The sequence below is a fragment of the Mustela lutreola genome, chromosome 7 (assembly GCF_030435805.1).
Source record: "Mustela lutreola isolate mMusLut2 chromosome 7, mMusLut2.pri, whole genome shotgun sequence".
Lineage (NCBI taxonomy): Eukaryota > Metazoa > Chordata > Mammalia > Carnivora > Mustelidae > Mustela > Mustela lutreola.
This window is the reverse complement of record NC_081296.1, coordinates 76,382,308-76,398,960: the sequence shown is the minus strand read 5'-3', so window position 1 is coordinate 76,398,960 and position 16,653 is coordinate 76,382,308. Positions and strand designations below refer to the sequence as shown.

The 16,653-nt window shown below is 42.4% G+C and overlaps 1 long non-coding RNA gene across 2 annotated transcripts in view; it reads right to left on the bottom strand.

The window, feature by feature from the left end:
- LOC131836284 (uncharacterized) overlaps positions 1–16,653 on the bottom strand; it is a 204,195-nt gene that overhangs the window by 161,046 nt on the left and 26,496 nt on the right. For both annotated transcript variants that reach the window (XR_009355574.1, XR_009355575.1), the window contains exon 3: positions 4,188–4,307. This is a non-coding gene — a long non-coding RNA (uncharacterized LOC131836284). The remainder of the gene's footprint in view (positions 1–4,187; positions 4,308–16,653) is intronic.

Here is a 16,653-nt window from a genome sequence, read left to right as displayed (position 1 = left end):
GAATATGAGTCCACGGGAATGGGGCCCTATCTGTCAATCACAGTCTCTGGCAAATAATAAGTACTCAATTGTTGCATGAATGGATGGATGAATGAAAATAATAACAAAGATCTTTGTGTAAGGAAATAATCTCAGAACAATAGATCATGAGACAAAAATAGAATAGAAAACTCCTTAGAGATCGAAAAGCCTGAAGGACATAAGAGAAATTTGGCAGATTATAGAGAAGGTTTTCTTTCAATTCCTTAGGGAAGAGAAATTACAACTTAGTATCTTAGCTTTTCTGCCTTCATCAATACATAAAACCTAATAAATTGTTGTATATATATACATGTGTTCAAGTTAAATGTAGTATAAACTATATAGATTTTTCCATTCGTAATGTGAATTGGAAAGAGCATGGTTTTGGGGCCAGACCAATCTGGGTGTGAATTTCAGCCCCAACACTATGAAGGAGCATGTGTGATCCTGATTCAAACAAATTGTGAGGAAATATTTATGAGGCAACTGGAGAGATTAGAACACTGATGGAAAGTAAATAATGTTAGGGAGTTGCTCAGTTGGACAGGAGGTGCTAAAAGTATTGTGGTTTCATTTTAAAAGGGTCCTTGTTGGGGTGCCTGGGTGGCTCAGTGGGTTAAGGCCTCTGCCTTCGGCTCAGGTCATGGTCCCAGGGTCCTGCGATCGAGCCCCGCATTGGGCTCTCTGCTCCGCCTGGAGCCTGCTTCCTTCCCTCTCTCTCTGCCTGCTTCTCTGCCTACTTGTGATCTCTCTCTCTGTCAAATGAATAAATAAAATCTTTAAAAAAAAAAAAAAAAAAGGTCCTTGTTTACAGAGACAGGCACTGAGGATGAAATGGTGTGATGTCTGGGATTCACTTTAGAGTAATTGAGGTGGAGCTAGCTAGGAGAATGAGTAAAACCAGACAGATGGATTGATGGCTGTTGAAGCTGGGTATTGCTTGCATAGGACTTAACGATTCCATTCCCTTGATTTTCTATAAATTTGAAAATTCTTCATAATCAGAGGTTAAAAAACAAACTGGTATGAGTAAGGTTAGAATAATACACTAGTTAGACACATGGATCAGTGGAATAGGATAGAGACCCCAGAAATGAACCCACATTTATATGTGCAATTAATCTATGACAAAGGAAGCAAGAATATACAATGGGGAAAAGACAGTCTTTTCAATAAATGGTGCTGAGGAAAAAATTGACAGCTACATGTAAAAGAATGAAATTGGAATTGGACTACTTTCTTACACCATACACAAAAATAAATTCAAAATGGATTAAAGACCTAAACCTGAGGCCTGAAGCCATAAAAATCTTACAACAGAACACAGGCAGTAACGTCTCTGTCATCAGCCATAGCAACACTTCTCTAGCTACATCTCTTAAGGCAAGAGAAAGAAAAGCAAAAATAAACTCTTGGACTATATCGAAGTAAAAAGCTTTTGCATAGCAAAGGAAACCACCAACAAAACAAAAAGACAGCCTACTGAATGCAACAAGATACTTGCAAATGATATATCTGATAAGGGGTTAGTATCTAAAATATATAAAGTAATCCTACAACTCAACAGCAAAATACCAAACAATCTAATTTAAAAATGGACTGAGGACCTGAATTGACATTTTTCCAAAGACATACAGATGGCCAACAGACACATGATGATCACTAATCATCAGAGAAATGTAAGTCAAATCCACAATGAGATATCACCTCATTCCTATTAGAATAGCTAAAATCAAAAAGACAAGAAATACTAGTCAGTGTTGGTGAGGGTGTAGAGAAAAAGGAACTCTTATGCACTGTGTGTAGGAATGTACATTAGTACAACCACTGGAGAAAACAGTATGGAGGTTCCTCAAAAAATTAAAAGTAGAAATATCATCTGATCCAATAGTTCTACTATTGAGTATTTACTCAGGGTAAACAAAGAACACTAACTCTAACACTAACACTAACTAACAAAAAAATATATGTACTCTGATATTTATTACAGCTTTATTTACAATAACTGAGACATGGAAGCAACCTAAATGTTCATTAATAGGTGACTGGATAAGGAAAGTGGATATATATATACATATACATACATTACACAGTCATAAAAAAGTATGAGATCATGCCATCTCAGACAAAATGGATGGAGCTAGAGGTATTATGCTAAGTGAAATAAGTCAGATTGAGAAAGACAAATACCATAGGATTCCATTTATAAAGGAATCTTTAAAAAAAAAGGATAAACAAACAAAAAGCCAAATCAGAACTATAAACACAGACAGAAAACTAATGGTTGCCAAGGGAATGGGCATGGGAGGCTAGGGAACATGGCTGAAGGAGAGTGGGAGATCCAGGCCTCCAGTTATGGAATGAGTAAGCCACAGGAATAAAAAGCAGAGCATAAGGAATACAGCCAATGATATTATAATAATGATATAATAAGACAGATGGTAGCTATACTTGTGGTAAACATAGCATAATGTGTAAACTTGTCAAATCACTAAGTTGCACATCTAAAATCAATGTAATATTCTATGTCAACTATATTTTAAAAAGACAAGAATAACACACTCAGTAAATTTTAAACCTCTGCACCTCAGTTTCCTTACCTATAATATTAGGATAATAATAACTATGCTATAGGTTGCTATGACATTGAAACAATGTAATACAGGTATCAAACCTAACAGTGACTGCTACATACGGTTCATTACTATTAGCAATTATTGTTATTAATATTATTACCATGGAAGAGATAAATCTGGACACATGTGTACCAAATGTTAACAATCTACGTGAAGGGATTATGAGTAATTTTAATGTTTTTTATTTTGTTTAATTATATTTTCTGATTTTTTACCAGTGAATATGGATTATTAATATAAATTAAGCTGAATGTTGTTTAAAATCCTTTTATGTGTGAAATGCAATTATCTAATGAAAGTTTGATAAACATAAAATTGAATTCATCAGGGGCGCCTGGGTGGCTCAGTGGGTTAAGCCGCTGCCTTCGGCTCAGGTCATGATCTCAGGGTCCTGGGATCGAGTCCCGCATCGGGCTCTCTGCTCAGCAGGGAGCCTGCTTCCCTTCCTCTCTCTCTGCCTGCCTCTCCGCCTATTTGTGATTTCTGTCAAATAAATAAATAAAATCTTTAAAAAAAAAAAAATTGAATTCATCATAAATTGAAAGCTAGCCAGGGCCAAAGAAAGGACAAGTCACAGGAAGGGAGGTGGGCCAGGTCCAGGGGACTAGACAAGCCGAGAAGAGTCAGCGAGCCCTTCAGAGGGGAAAGAGGCGTCCAAAAGCTCTCAAGGACAGGCTGCCCTACACAGCAGAACTTTCTGTTTCCTCATTCTTTCCCTCTGCTACAGAGGTTCTGTCCTGGCCTGGCCTTTTTATTCTCAATGCATGTTTTCCTTAGTAGAAAGAAGACCCTTGAAGATCCTCAGTTGTCATCCTCCCAAGAAGAGCTCCCACCCACAGTTCCCGTCCCTATTGCTGCCCAAGCGGTCCCCCAGCTGCCTGCAGAGCAATTTCAATTGCTTCCACCTTAAATCTCAATACATCTGCAGTGGCCAGAATCCTCTCCCATCCCCACAATGACACTTAATGACTGCCTTTCCAGTTCCACTATGCCTCCAGTCTCCAGGGTGAAAACCTCCCTCACCTTCTGCTCTCACAATTGATTCTACTTGACGAGAGTGATACAGTAGGCAATTATGTGTCAGGGTTAGAAAGATGAAAGAAGATATGTGGGCTCTGCTCTCAGCAATCAACTGCTTCTCCCAGTATCCCTGCCTAGAGTATCATTTGATCATTTTTTTTTTCTTCAGTGAACTCCTATCCACACTTCAATATCCAGTCAGATGTTTCTTTCTGACACCTTTTCCAATTTCTTCTTCTGAGACACCTGTTGTCTTGTATTATGATTAACTGCTGGGCAAGAGGCTGCCAATTGTCCCCCAATATTTAGTATCTCCTTTTCTCTCATAGCAATAGACTCCCTAAATATTAACATAAGAATTGACCTTCCAGAATAAAGATTACATCTCCTTGCATCCCTTGCAGTTAGTTCTGACCAATGACTGTATTTTAGTCAATGGAATGTGAAAGAAGTGAGATAGAAAACCTCCAGGGAGAAACTCTGAAGAGAGATGTTATACAGTCTTCTTACCCACTTCTTCCAACCATCTGACTGGAGCAGAGATGTAGTAAAAGCCATATCGGTTCAGGCAAATCAGGTCAGCCACTGAGGAGCAGAGCCACCACACACACTGGGATGCCTACCTCCAGCCTGTTAAATAAAAGAGGAATAAACCATTTTATTTAAGCCACTATTATTCTGTGTCTCTGCAACAGGCAGCTAAATGTATTTCTTAAATAATATACTTGCCTGATCCCCGCTCGCCCCTGCCCCGCCAAGGCTGTGTAATTCTTGAAGGTATTACATGCATGTAATTGGCATCTCCAAATAAAAGGGAGAAAAACATGAAGCAGATGACATGTTTGAAGACACAATGAATGAGAATTTTCTAAAGCTGATGAAAAATCTCAAGCTATATATTTAAGAAGATATGTGATCTCCAAGCAGAGAAAATACGAAGAAACTCACACCTCCACACATCATAATAAAGCTTTTGAAAACCAAGACAAAGAGAATATCTTGAAAGCAGTCAGGAAAAAAAAGACACTTTACTTGCCCAATGCTTTGCACAGAGCAAGTCCTGCAGAAATAAGTGTTTAACAGGGGAATGATAGCTTGGGTGAGTGTCTGATAGACTAAGATCCCCTTGTTGCCTAACATGCTGTGGTAGAAACAACACTGACAAGGACGTCAGGAGACCAGAGTTCCAATTCCTGCTCTCCCTTAATTAGCAGCACAAAACTAGACAACCACTTCCCCTCTAGACCTCTGCTTCCTTGCTATAAAGGGAGGGAGCCAGATTTCTGTTCCTGATAAAGCGAGTAACTTGTTGCAGACCAACTCTCTCACTGAGAACATCTCAAAAAGCTGGACAAGATGCAAAAGGAAAGGAAAGGAAGAGAAGGGAAGGAAGGGAGAAAGAAGAAAGAAAGAAAGAAAGAAAGAAAGAAAGAAAGAAAGAAAGGAAGGAAGGAAGGAGGGAGGGAAGGAGAGAAAAGGGGAGGAAAGGAGGGACAGAGGGAAGAGCTGGAAAGAGACCCTGGCAGGCAGGCTCGAGGAGACAGGATCTCAGAAAGAAAAGAACCAACTGAAGCGACTGAGTTGGACACTGCCATCACTTTGTCCCACAATGTTTGTGCTGATTCATAGTTAGTTCAGGGTGAGCAGGTAAAGAGCCAAGTAGAGAGAAGAACCTAAGAGTTTAGCAAGCTAACTTTAGCTCTCAGCTGTTGCACAGGGATGAGGAGACAAAAAAAATTGGAGCATGTCTAAAACAGGTACTTTGCCCTGGAAGCTATAAAAGTTCTAATTTAAAGTAAAATCTAGTAAGTCAGGGATGTGTTGTAATCTCAGAAGTAACCACTAAAAGAATGAGTAATAATAAGTAATAATAAGGAGGAATTGGAATGATAAAAATATTTGATTTATCCATAATCTCTGGAGACAAAATGCACATTTGAGGTTACCACGAAGAAGGGGAGAGGTAAAAGGGGAGTGACTGCTTAGTGGTATGGGGTTTCCTCTGAAGGTGAGGAGAATGTTTTGGAACTAGAGAGAGTTGGTGATTGTGCAACATTATGAATGTACTAAATTGTTGTTTACTTTATTTTATTTTATTTTTTTTAAGATTTTATTTATTTATTTGTTAGAGAGAGAGAGTGGGAGAACACAAGCAGGCAGAGAAGCAGGCAGAGGCAGAGAGAGAAGCAGGCTGCCCACTGAGCAAGGAGCCCAATGCGAGACTCGATCCCAGGACCCTGGGATCATGACCTGAGCTGAAGGCAGCGGCTTAACCAACTGAGCCACCCAGGAGTCCCTATTGTTTACTTTAAAATGGCTAATTTTATGTTATATGAATTTCACATCAATAAAAATTTTTAAATTTGAAAATGTTTAAAATATTTGATTTATCCAAAAGAAGGTTAGGAAAAAGAGAAAAACTAATACAGAACAGATGGAACAAAAGAAAATAAGAAAAGTATGATGGTAAAATTAAACCCATTGTATCAATAATTATATAAAATACAATGGTCCTAAAAGGTCAATCAAAAGACAGAAATTATCATAAAACCCAACTATATATGGCTTATAAAAGACATCCTTTATTTTTTTAAAGTTTTTATTTATTTATTTGACAGACAGAGATCACAAGTAGGCAGAGAGGCAGGCAGAGAGAGAGGAGGAAGCAGACTTCCTGCTGAGCAGAGAGCCTGATGTGGAGCTCGACCCCAGGACCCTGGGAACATAACCTAAGCCTAAGGCAGAAGCTTTAACCCACTGAGCCACTCAGGTGCCCCTAAAAGACATACTTTAAATATCAGAATACAAGGGCAAGAGAAGTAAGGAAAAAGAAATGCCATATAAACATAAACCTAAGGAAAATGGCAGAACTGAACTAATATCAGACAAAGTAGACTTTGAGGCAAGAAACATTACTAGAGATAAGGAGGAAAGACTAATAATGATCAAGATTCAGTCCACCATTTGTATGTCTTCTTTGGAGAAGTGTCTGTTCATGTGTTAGCCATCAGGGAGATTCAAATCAAAGCTACACTGAGATACCACCGTACACCAGTTAGAAAGGCCAAAATTAACAAGACAGTAAACAAAAAGTGCTGGAGAGGATGTGGAGAAAGGGCAACCCTCTTACACTGTTGGTGGGAATGCAAGTTGGTGCAGCCACTTTGGAAAACAGTGTGGAGATTCCTTAAGAAATTAAAAATAGAACTACCCTATGACCCTGCAATTGCACTACTGGGTATTTACCCCAAAGATAGAGATGTAGTAAAAAGAAGGACCATCTGTACCCCAATGTTCATAGCAGCAATGGCCACAATTGCCAAACTGTGGAAAAAGCCAAGATGCCCTTCAACAGACGAATGGATAAGGAAGATGTGGTCCATATATACAATGGAGTATTATGCCTCCATCAGAAAGGATGAATACCCAACTTTTGTATCAACATGGATGGGACTGGAGGAGATTATGCTGAGTGAAATAAGTCAAGCAGAGAGAGTCCATTATCATATGGTTTTGCTTATTTGTGGAGCGTAACAAATAACACGGAGGACATGGGGAGATGGAGAGGAGAAGGGAGTTGGAGGAAATCGGAAGGGAAGACAAACCATGAGAGACTATGGACTCTGAGAAACAAACTGAGGGTTTTGGAGGGCGGGGGGTGGGGGGGTTGGGTGAGCCTGGTGGTGGGTATTAAAGAGGGTATGTAATGCATGGAGCACTGGGTATGGCTCATAAACAATGAATCTTGGAACACTGAAAAAATAAAATAAGATTTAAAAATAAATAACTTAAATAAATAAACATGTAAATAAATAAACAAAACAAAAGCAAAAAAGATTCAGCCCCACCAGGGGGCCTGGGTGGCTCAGTCAGCTAAGCATCTGTCTGCCTTTGGCTCCGGTCATGATTCCTGGTGGAGGTCATGAGATCTAGCCCTACATTAGGCTCATTGCTCAGAGGGAAGCCTGCTTCCCCCTGTGTCTGCTGCTCCCCCTGCTTGTGTGTGCACTCTCTCTCTCTGTCATAAATAAACAAAATCTTTAAAAAAAAAAAAATAAAGATTCAGCCCCCCAGGAGGCCATAGAATTCTAAATTCGATTGTATCTCATAGCACAATTTCAAGAATATGAAGCAAAACTTGGCAGAATTTAAAAATATGTATGCACTCCAGAGTTATGATGGAAAATTTAATATGCCTCTCAGTAACTGACAGAACAAGCAGGAAAAAAAATCACAAAAATATCCAATATCTGAATACTATAATATACAAACTTGATCTAATTAATTCACAAAGAATGTTGGCACCCAACAACTTTCGGACCCACATGTTTCTCTAAGTTTACCAAACATTTACATTTATCAAAATTAATCATTCATGGGGCCATAAAGCCAGTTTTGACGCAATCCAAAGAACTGAAATCCTATTGTGTCCTCTGACCACAGCAGAATGAAGGTAAAACCAATAACAAAAAGATAACAAGAGAATCCCCCGCTGTTTGAACATTAAGTGATGTGCCTCTAAAACGAGAAGGCTAGAACAGATGCTCTTGAGGATCCCTCCAAGGTCTGAGGGTCTCTGAGTCTGGGCACCTCATTTGCCAAGTTCCTGCTTCATACTAAGCAGAGCAGCTCCTATGGCAATTTTTCTCCTGTCTTCAGGGGCTAATGGGATTGTCAGCCTTTGTCTCATTCTTTCTAAGAGGCAGTGAAAGAAAGTCCCTGGGCAGAGTGGGACGAGCTCCCACTTGCTCTCTGTCCTCCCTCTGCCTCCCAGGGTTCTGCAGACGGCATTCAGGCAACCAGTAACCATTTTTCCCAATGTGGGCATGCATCACATCACCAGGGAATCCTCCACAGACCTTCCAGTTTTACCAGCCCTATGGTGGCAGCCACCCCATTTCTGAGGCTGCTCACAGGAGGGGCAGCAGCAACTACCTGGACAGTGGTGCCTGAACTATGTACAGACAACTCAAGACAGAATCCAAAGGGACCAGAGACCAACAGCTTAGGGACATTATTATTTTCTGAACCCTCTGAGCTGGGCCACTTGGGCCCACCTTGTCTGGGCTCTGAAGGTGGCTGAAAGCAAGTCATATAAAATTGGCATTCCCTGATTGGAGGATCAGTAGGGCTGCAGTAGACTAGCTCCTAAACTGACAAGAGCTCTTTCAGTCTCTTGTCTAGCCTTGCCACGTGCTTATTTACTAGGAAAGACTAAAAACTCTTTCACACTGGGATAAACATGACTGATTGGACAGTCATCTATACCTCATTCATTCAACATACATCTATTAAGCTCTTACTACCTGCCAGGTACTGTGCCAACACTACAGCAGCAAAAAAGAATCATACAAATTTGTAACTAGGGAATTAAGCTTTAAAGCATTAGAGAAAGTCTTTTCGGGGGTATTCACTGGGACTATTCCAGTGGATGAGTCTGAAGTCCGACATGTTTCTGAAATTGGAGCCTGAGCTGGGGCCAATCCTGGAGCTTAGAGGGGGTCAGGGTTTATAGCTCCATAGTAAAAATCAAGGAGTGGCTTTCCCCCAACACTGCCTCTAGCACTAGAGCCCCTGTATCCTAAATTACAGGATGCAGATGTTTCTGGACCCCTCAAAGCAGGCATAGGGATATGGGGCATGTGCACTTAGTAACAACAGGCCAAGCCACTGTGAACCACAGACTCACGTGACTGGCATTATAACAGAGCTTCCTGGTGCTATGGGTTGTGCTGAGGCTAGTGAGGGCTCAGGCGTCATTCTCAGACAGCACTGTATTTGCATTTTTCACAGATGGACAACATGAGCCGTGGGACAATGTGGGAGGAGACTGATGCTTGGAGTGATGGCTGTGAGGACTGGTGTGGGGAGAGGGTACTATGGAGTCCAGAAGGCTCGGTAGGCAGCAAGGGACCTCAGCCTTCCATGGAGGTCTACTGGGCCAGCTGGGGGCTTCCCTGCAGGTAGCTATGGTGTCTGATGCACTTCACCCAGCTGCCCCTCAGTAGCTTCCTACCCAAACCTCTGCCTCCCAGCTCCTGGTGTACCTGTGGCTCAGCACTCAGAGACCGGGGCCTGCACTAGATTACCACCAAGCTGACCTCCTTAGCTCTGGAGCCAGGCTACCGTCTGGACCACAAAGCTGACCTGCAGCTTTGATGCCCAGAAGAGGTGCCTGGCAGTACCAAGTGGTCCACAAGGGTAGCCCAAACCTGGCTTCTTGGTGCCAAACCCTACTCGCAGCATAATAAAAGAGTGGCAATGTTCTGAAATGGGGGGAAAAATGGATTTCCTTTTCTTTTGAGAAGGAATCCTTTGGGACAATCTAAGGGGAAGAAAATTAACAATTTTTACATACCTGCCCTGCAATTCAAATATGGATTCACCAACGGTTTCCAGTTTTACAGAAGGGGAAACTGAGGCCTCAAATGTTAATTATGCAACTTGCCCAAAGTCACAGCATTGTTGAGGGGTGGGGCTGGAAATCAAACTCAGGTCTCTTTAATGGACAGAACATAAAGGCATGGAGGCCAAGGTGGTGATGTGGGAAAGAGAATGTGTGGAAAGGGCAGAGCTGGGTAGGAAAGCAAGGCACTAGGCACAAGGGTTTTTTGTTTTGTTTTGTTTTGTTTTAAGCCTAAACTTCTAAAAGAAAGGAATGTACATACAGGATATGTGACATTTCTGGTAGGCTTTCAAAAAATAATAGATTGTTCCCCTCCCCCATGGGACCATCCCCAGTCTAAGTCTAAATACTGGAGCCTGTGATGGAACTGGCATGCAGCCTTGGACAAGCCACTTAATCCTTTGGAAAGAGGGAGACTGCAGATAGCCCAGAAGTGCACTGATAGAGGGAGGAAAATCGAGGCTGCTGGCGTGAATGACAGAGGCCCCTAACGTGGATGCGGGGATGCAGAAAGGCAGAGGGAAACAGAGGTCTGGAAAAGGGCAGTGGGGGCCAATGGCCACACCCATCCACCTGGGAGGCCTGGGATCAGGGGGAGCGTGCTCATTATAATCTCCATGTTGCTAAGACCTCATCAGATGCCACCACTGTCCCTGGCAGGGCCTGGGGCCTAGAAATTGTCCAGTGATGAGTTAAGAAAAGAGATGGAATTGTACTCAACTGGGGAAGGTAGGCTTCTAAAAGGTTCCTAAAAGGCTGGTGTCTCTGGAACAGAGTACATGCTCAATATGTATTTACAGAATGGATCAATACATCAAGATATCTAGTTTCTGACCCAACTCTGCGTCTCCATGAATCTAAACAAATCAAATTAACCTCTCTGGGTCTCCACAACTGAAGAACTTGGACCAGACAACCTCTAGCTCTGGTGTTCTAGGGCCTCACTGGCCAGGGTGACCCTCTCATGAAGGAGAGTGGGGTTGACACAATAGGCCATGGAGTCTGGACACCAGCCCAGGGGCTAGGAACCCTCTCTGAAGGAGTACAGGAGACAATGCAGAAAATGTATCTCATCTTTCTCATTCTCTCTCTCTCTCTCTCTCTCTCTCTCTCTCACACACACACACACACACACACACAGACATACACATGCACCCCACTCCCTCTCATCTCCCCTCTCAACCTTACCAGCCTGGCAAAGGTTTCAGCATGGTATGTCTGCTTAGGAAGGTCTGACCCCAAGCCTCCAACAATCAACAATGCCTCAAAGACTCCCGTGTAGGTGATCCTATGTTACAATTGAATATGAGATCCATTTCCCTGCTTCTCCTCCTGCATCTCATCCTTCATCTGTGCTACCACTCATCAAACCTCCCATAGCACCAGAGGAGCATGGGCACAGGCTCTAACCTCAAACTCCCTCCCCGACACTTAGACGCTGCTTGACTTTGGGCAGCCATTTAGTCATTCTTACTCAGTTCCTCATCTGTGAAATTAGGTAATAATGCCTACCCGTGGGCTTTTTGCAAAAATTAACTGAAAGACTGAACATTAGAAACCCTGCATGCTGCAATGGGGGTACTGCAATTGGGGAGGGAGACTGGGCTCAACTCCCAAAACAGCAAGGACAAGTAAGGATTTACAGCCAATGAGCAGAGTGAGGAGTCAGTGGATGGAAAAATACTAAGAGGAGACATCACAGGGAGGAGATTCTTGCTAAACTGACTTAACAGGATTCTTCCTGAAGACAGGTCAGGGTGATCAGATACCAAGGGTGTGGGGAATAAAGAATTTGATCATGTATCAAGGGTGATCACATATCACGGACGAGGGATTTCTTTAAACTGACTTGGCAAGATTCAGGATTCTAAAACTGGGTTTGGCAAGAACAAGACACAGAAACCCAAGGTCAAGGCCTAACCAAACAGAGGGCTCAGAGGAGCCTGACCACAATTAGGTCAATGAGCGTCTTGGTCACCTGCTGTGATGGTCCAGCTACCAGCTATCAAGCAAGACCTTAGGACTTAATGTTCTCGATCTTCAAAATAATCCTGGAAGGCAGGAATTGGAATCATCAGCCCTGTTTCTCTGGTCAGGAAATGAAGGCACCAACAGGTTAAGTATCTCGCCCAAAGTCAGACTGCTAGTCAATGAGAGAACTGGGACTGGAACCCGGAAAGTCTGGCTCCAAAGCCCAAAGCCAGCTGACATGGCTTCTCATTCGTTCATTCTCTGATGGATTTCATGCTTAGTTACTCCCTCTACCACCAGTTTGGGGCACAGAGACCCAAAAAGACAGAACTCTCATCCCATCCTGCTTTATGAAAGACCTCCCTTCACATCCTTAATATGTACTTTGGGGCTGAGAAAGATAAGCCATTGTGATGATTGTTCCATAATGTGATTTGACCAACAAAAACATTGGTACACAAAAGAAGAAACCAGAGCAGATTTCTGCATTAGTTTCTATTTTTGTTGTGTTCTGCTTTTGTTTGATAATAAGAGGGAAGAGACTGAGCCTGAGCACTCATCTGCAGCAAGAATTTTTTATTACCAGGGCCTGGAAAACAAAACGAGTTTTAATTTCTTCCAATTTTATTTCAACTTTGCCAGTGGACATCTGTGCTCATGGGCTTGGAAGCCATGTATTACACGGCTAACACTTTCCAATAATTTTCTTTTGATAATTTCCTCCGACAGTGTTGAAAAAAAGGAGGGGCAAACATGGATTAAATATCACATGACAATACTTTCCCAATTCTATGTGGCAAATTGACACTTTTCTTTTTCTATCAAGATAAGAGGGAGGAAAAAAATGATTCAATAGGAAAAGCAGCAGGCTAAGCATCAGGGAACTTGGGCTCTCATTCTGGCTACGTACTCTATAGCTGTGTGACCTGAGGTGGATGACTTTGCCTCTCTGGGTGTCTGTTTCCAAAATGGGGAAGGAGATGTTTAGAAGACCTGGCCCCAAACACTCTCCCAGCTCTGAAATTTCCTGAGTGATAAAAGATAGTACCAAGAGACCTTTACTGTGTAAGCATCATTTTGGTTTGGGGTCAATCTTGAGTTAACCTGTGGCCACCACAGCAGGGGAGAACCACAATTAACTGTGCACACTTATGAGCATAAAAAAAGGGCAACATTTGGGATGCCTAAGTGGCTCAGTGGGTTAAGGATCTGCCTTCAGCTCAGGTCATGATCCCAGGGTCCTGAGATCGAGTCCCCCATTGAGCTCCTTGAGCCTGCTTCTCCCTCTGCCTGCTTTCCTGTTCTGCCTGCAGTTATCCATGCATCTGCTCGCTCTCTCTCTCTCTCTCTCTCTCTCTCTCTGACAAATAAATTTTTAAAAAATCTTTTAAAAAAAAGGGCAACACTTATTCCAGGGATCCCACATAACAGGCAACTTAAGTGAGGACACCTAACTGAGCAAGGAGACAACAGGGTGTAGCAGGGACAGTGGTGAACAGTGGTGAACAGTGTCTTTGAAGGTGGCAGCTGTGAAAATGCAGGCCCTGTATGACCAGAGTTTGATTTTTCAAGCGAAGAGGGAAGCCTAGATTTTTGTAGATTTCCCACATTTTAAAACAGTACTAGAACCCAGTTGGTAGACCCTATGTCACATGTGCTAGATTAGATCTCCATGCCTTCCTCTTGGCTCCCAGAGTGCTCTGCACTTCCTCTTTCAGGCAGACCACCAGCCTATTTATTCATCTGTCTCTTTGCTGGGCTCAGAACATTTGTGAAAGTCATAGGTTCTATGTCAGTCCTGATTAGCACACTGTCAATAGTAAATGGCATAAAATGTTCTTATTATTTACAACTAAAGCCTCACAAAATGCCACAGGCTGCATGGCTCAAACATTAGAATTTTCTTTTTCTCAATTCTGGAGGCTGGAAGGTCGAAGGTCAAGGTCAAGGTTCCAGCAGGGCTTAGTTTTGGAGGAGGCCTCTCTTCAGGAGCTACAGATAACCACCTGCTTGCTACCTCCTCACCTGGCCTTTCCTCGGTGCATAAGCTAAGAGAGTAAGCAAGCCATCTCCTATTCCTTCTGAAATGGACACTAATCCTATTGGATCAGGGCCCTACCCTATAAGACCTTATTGAATTACTTCCTTAGAGGCCCCATCTCCAAGTACAACCTCACTGAGGGTTAGGGCTTCCACATATGAATTTGGAAGGGGGTTTGGGAGGGCACAAACATTTGGTCTGTAACACTCACCTAATTCTAATCCACAAGAATTGATGGAGGGGTTGGGAGAGGGAAAGAACAAGAAGCTGAGTCCAGGGGTTGAGGGGGATTGAAGATGCAGAGCCTCTCTGCCAAGCTTGCTCTGCCTTTGCCCTTTCCCAGTGGCCCGCACTTCCTTGAGCTACAGAAGACAGCCTTGCTGATGCTCCTCCCTCCTCTGCTCTCCCATTACCCACTGAGCTGAGTGAAGGGCTCTCACAGGACTATGACCTGAGCTCTTCCTACAAGCTAATACACATGCAAAACTGGCTGGGCCACCGCCAGCATCCGCATGCATCACCTCCCTTCTTTACCACAAGCCTGCGAGAAAGACAGCATTATCTTCACACTCCTAATGAGAAAACTTGGGTCCATGCAGGTGGAGTAACAGGTCCAAGGTCCAGTCTGCTTGGCAACCATACCCCTGCTCCCCACCTTGAGCATCACTGCTTTTCTGCCACCCATCTATCCACCAGGTGTCCTGTCCTTGACCGAGAACTTTCAGGTGTTAAGAGCCTGCACCTGAACCCCAAACTGACACCTACCAGGAGTCAATCCCTCAATCCCTCACCTTCCCCAGACTCTTCCCTTTCCAAAGGAAGACACCTCACAGCCCAGCTGATCATTATTTCTCCTCAGAGTCAGCCTTAGCATGCTGTAGGTAGGAAATGATCCATGGGGAATAGTTTCTGGGGTCCCAGCAAGACCCCCTCCGACAGAAGTGGTTTCTTAATATGCTGCTTTCTGATGCTTGAAATTCCACTTTTTTAGCTTCCTAAATCAATCCCTGATAATAAAGTGTGGCTAATTATCAGAATTATTCAGGAAACCCTTTTTTAAAATATGAAAATGTTCATTGGTTTCCCTCCTGTTAATAAAAGAAACAAATTTTTTTTTTGGTAAAAATTTGAACAATATATAAAGATATAAGGAAGATAATAAAACTCACCTGAAATTCCACCTTGCAATAATTACCACTGACACATCTGTGACCATAAATTCATACGTTTCTTTAGGAAGACATATTATACATGCATATAAGTTTTATGTGGTCATCACACCCATGCTGTTTTTTATTGCTACCTCTTTAAATGTAGTATTGGGGAGGGTTACCTTCTTTCCACCTCTGTCCCCTTACTCAGCTAACATCTGTTCTCTGTATTCATCAATCACATGGTAAATATGCAGACAGGCACAGGTTGATGATGACAATAATAAGAAGTTTAAAAGGGAGACAGATTATCCTTTGATTTATCCTTTAAAAAAAAAGAATCATATACATTTCTCTGACTTGATTTTCTCATTTAATAATATCTCATAGGCATAACTCTTAGTCATCTTTCCTAAAACTACAGAACATCCCATATTGTTGATAATTACAATCCATTAAATTATTCCCTTATTGGTGGGAACTTCATATCCTATTTTTGTCACTATGAATAACATTGCAGTAAACATCCTAGGACGTATCAATCCATACACCCTGCTTTTATTCTATGGAAGAGAGACTCTGGAATGGAACTGTTAGGTTGAAATAATGTGTTTTTTATTTTCATTGCTAATTCCAAAATATTGCAGCAATCTACATCTCTCCCAACTGTGTGGAACCATATCCTCTATTGCTTCCCACAGTTAGTAAGTATTACCAGGCTTTAATGTCTCTTAATCCAATAGGTGGAAACTGATCACCCATTGTCACCGGTTTTCGCATTTCTCTCTCTACCAGAGAGCTTGAGCATCTTTACTGTTCATGAGTCATTTGGGTTTGCACTTCTAGAAACATTCTGTCCTTATTCTCTGCCCATTTTTGGTTAGGTTGTTTGCCTTATTATTATCAATTAGAAATTAATCCACTGGGATGGAGACAGGCTACCAGTTCACCTAACCCCTTTCTTCATCCTCCCCAGAGTAGGCAGACAACATGTGCCACCCTCTCTGGTGCTCAGACATCACCACAGGCTGAGATCCAGCTGGTGAAGTATAGGGAAAGCACTGTGCTCTACTCCCAGGCCCAGCCCACAAAACTGCCCCCTTGTGAGCCTCCCTAACTGCCTTTCCCCAACAGCTTTGAAGAAATGTATTAAAGTCAGAGGCTCACAGAATGGAGGGAGCCCGGATTCCTGGAAAAGAGCTACAAGTCAAACAGGACTACCCACCATGGACCACTTATGAGCGAGAAATTCATTTCTATTGTGTTAAGCCATAGAGGATGATGGACTGCTATGTACAACAGTCAGTGGCGCCCTAACTAATTCACCCACCACCTGTCATGTGTTGTACAACTTTCCTCCCCAAATTATCATTTGAGTACCCACTTTGCTGGTAGTAAAATGTAAAT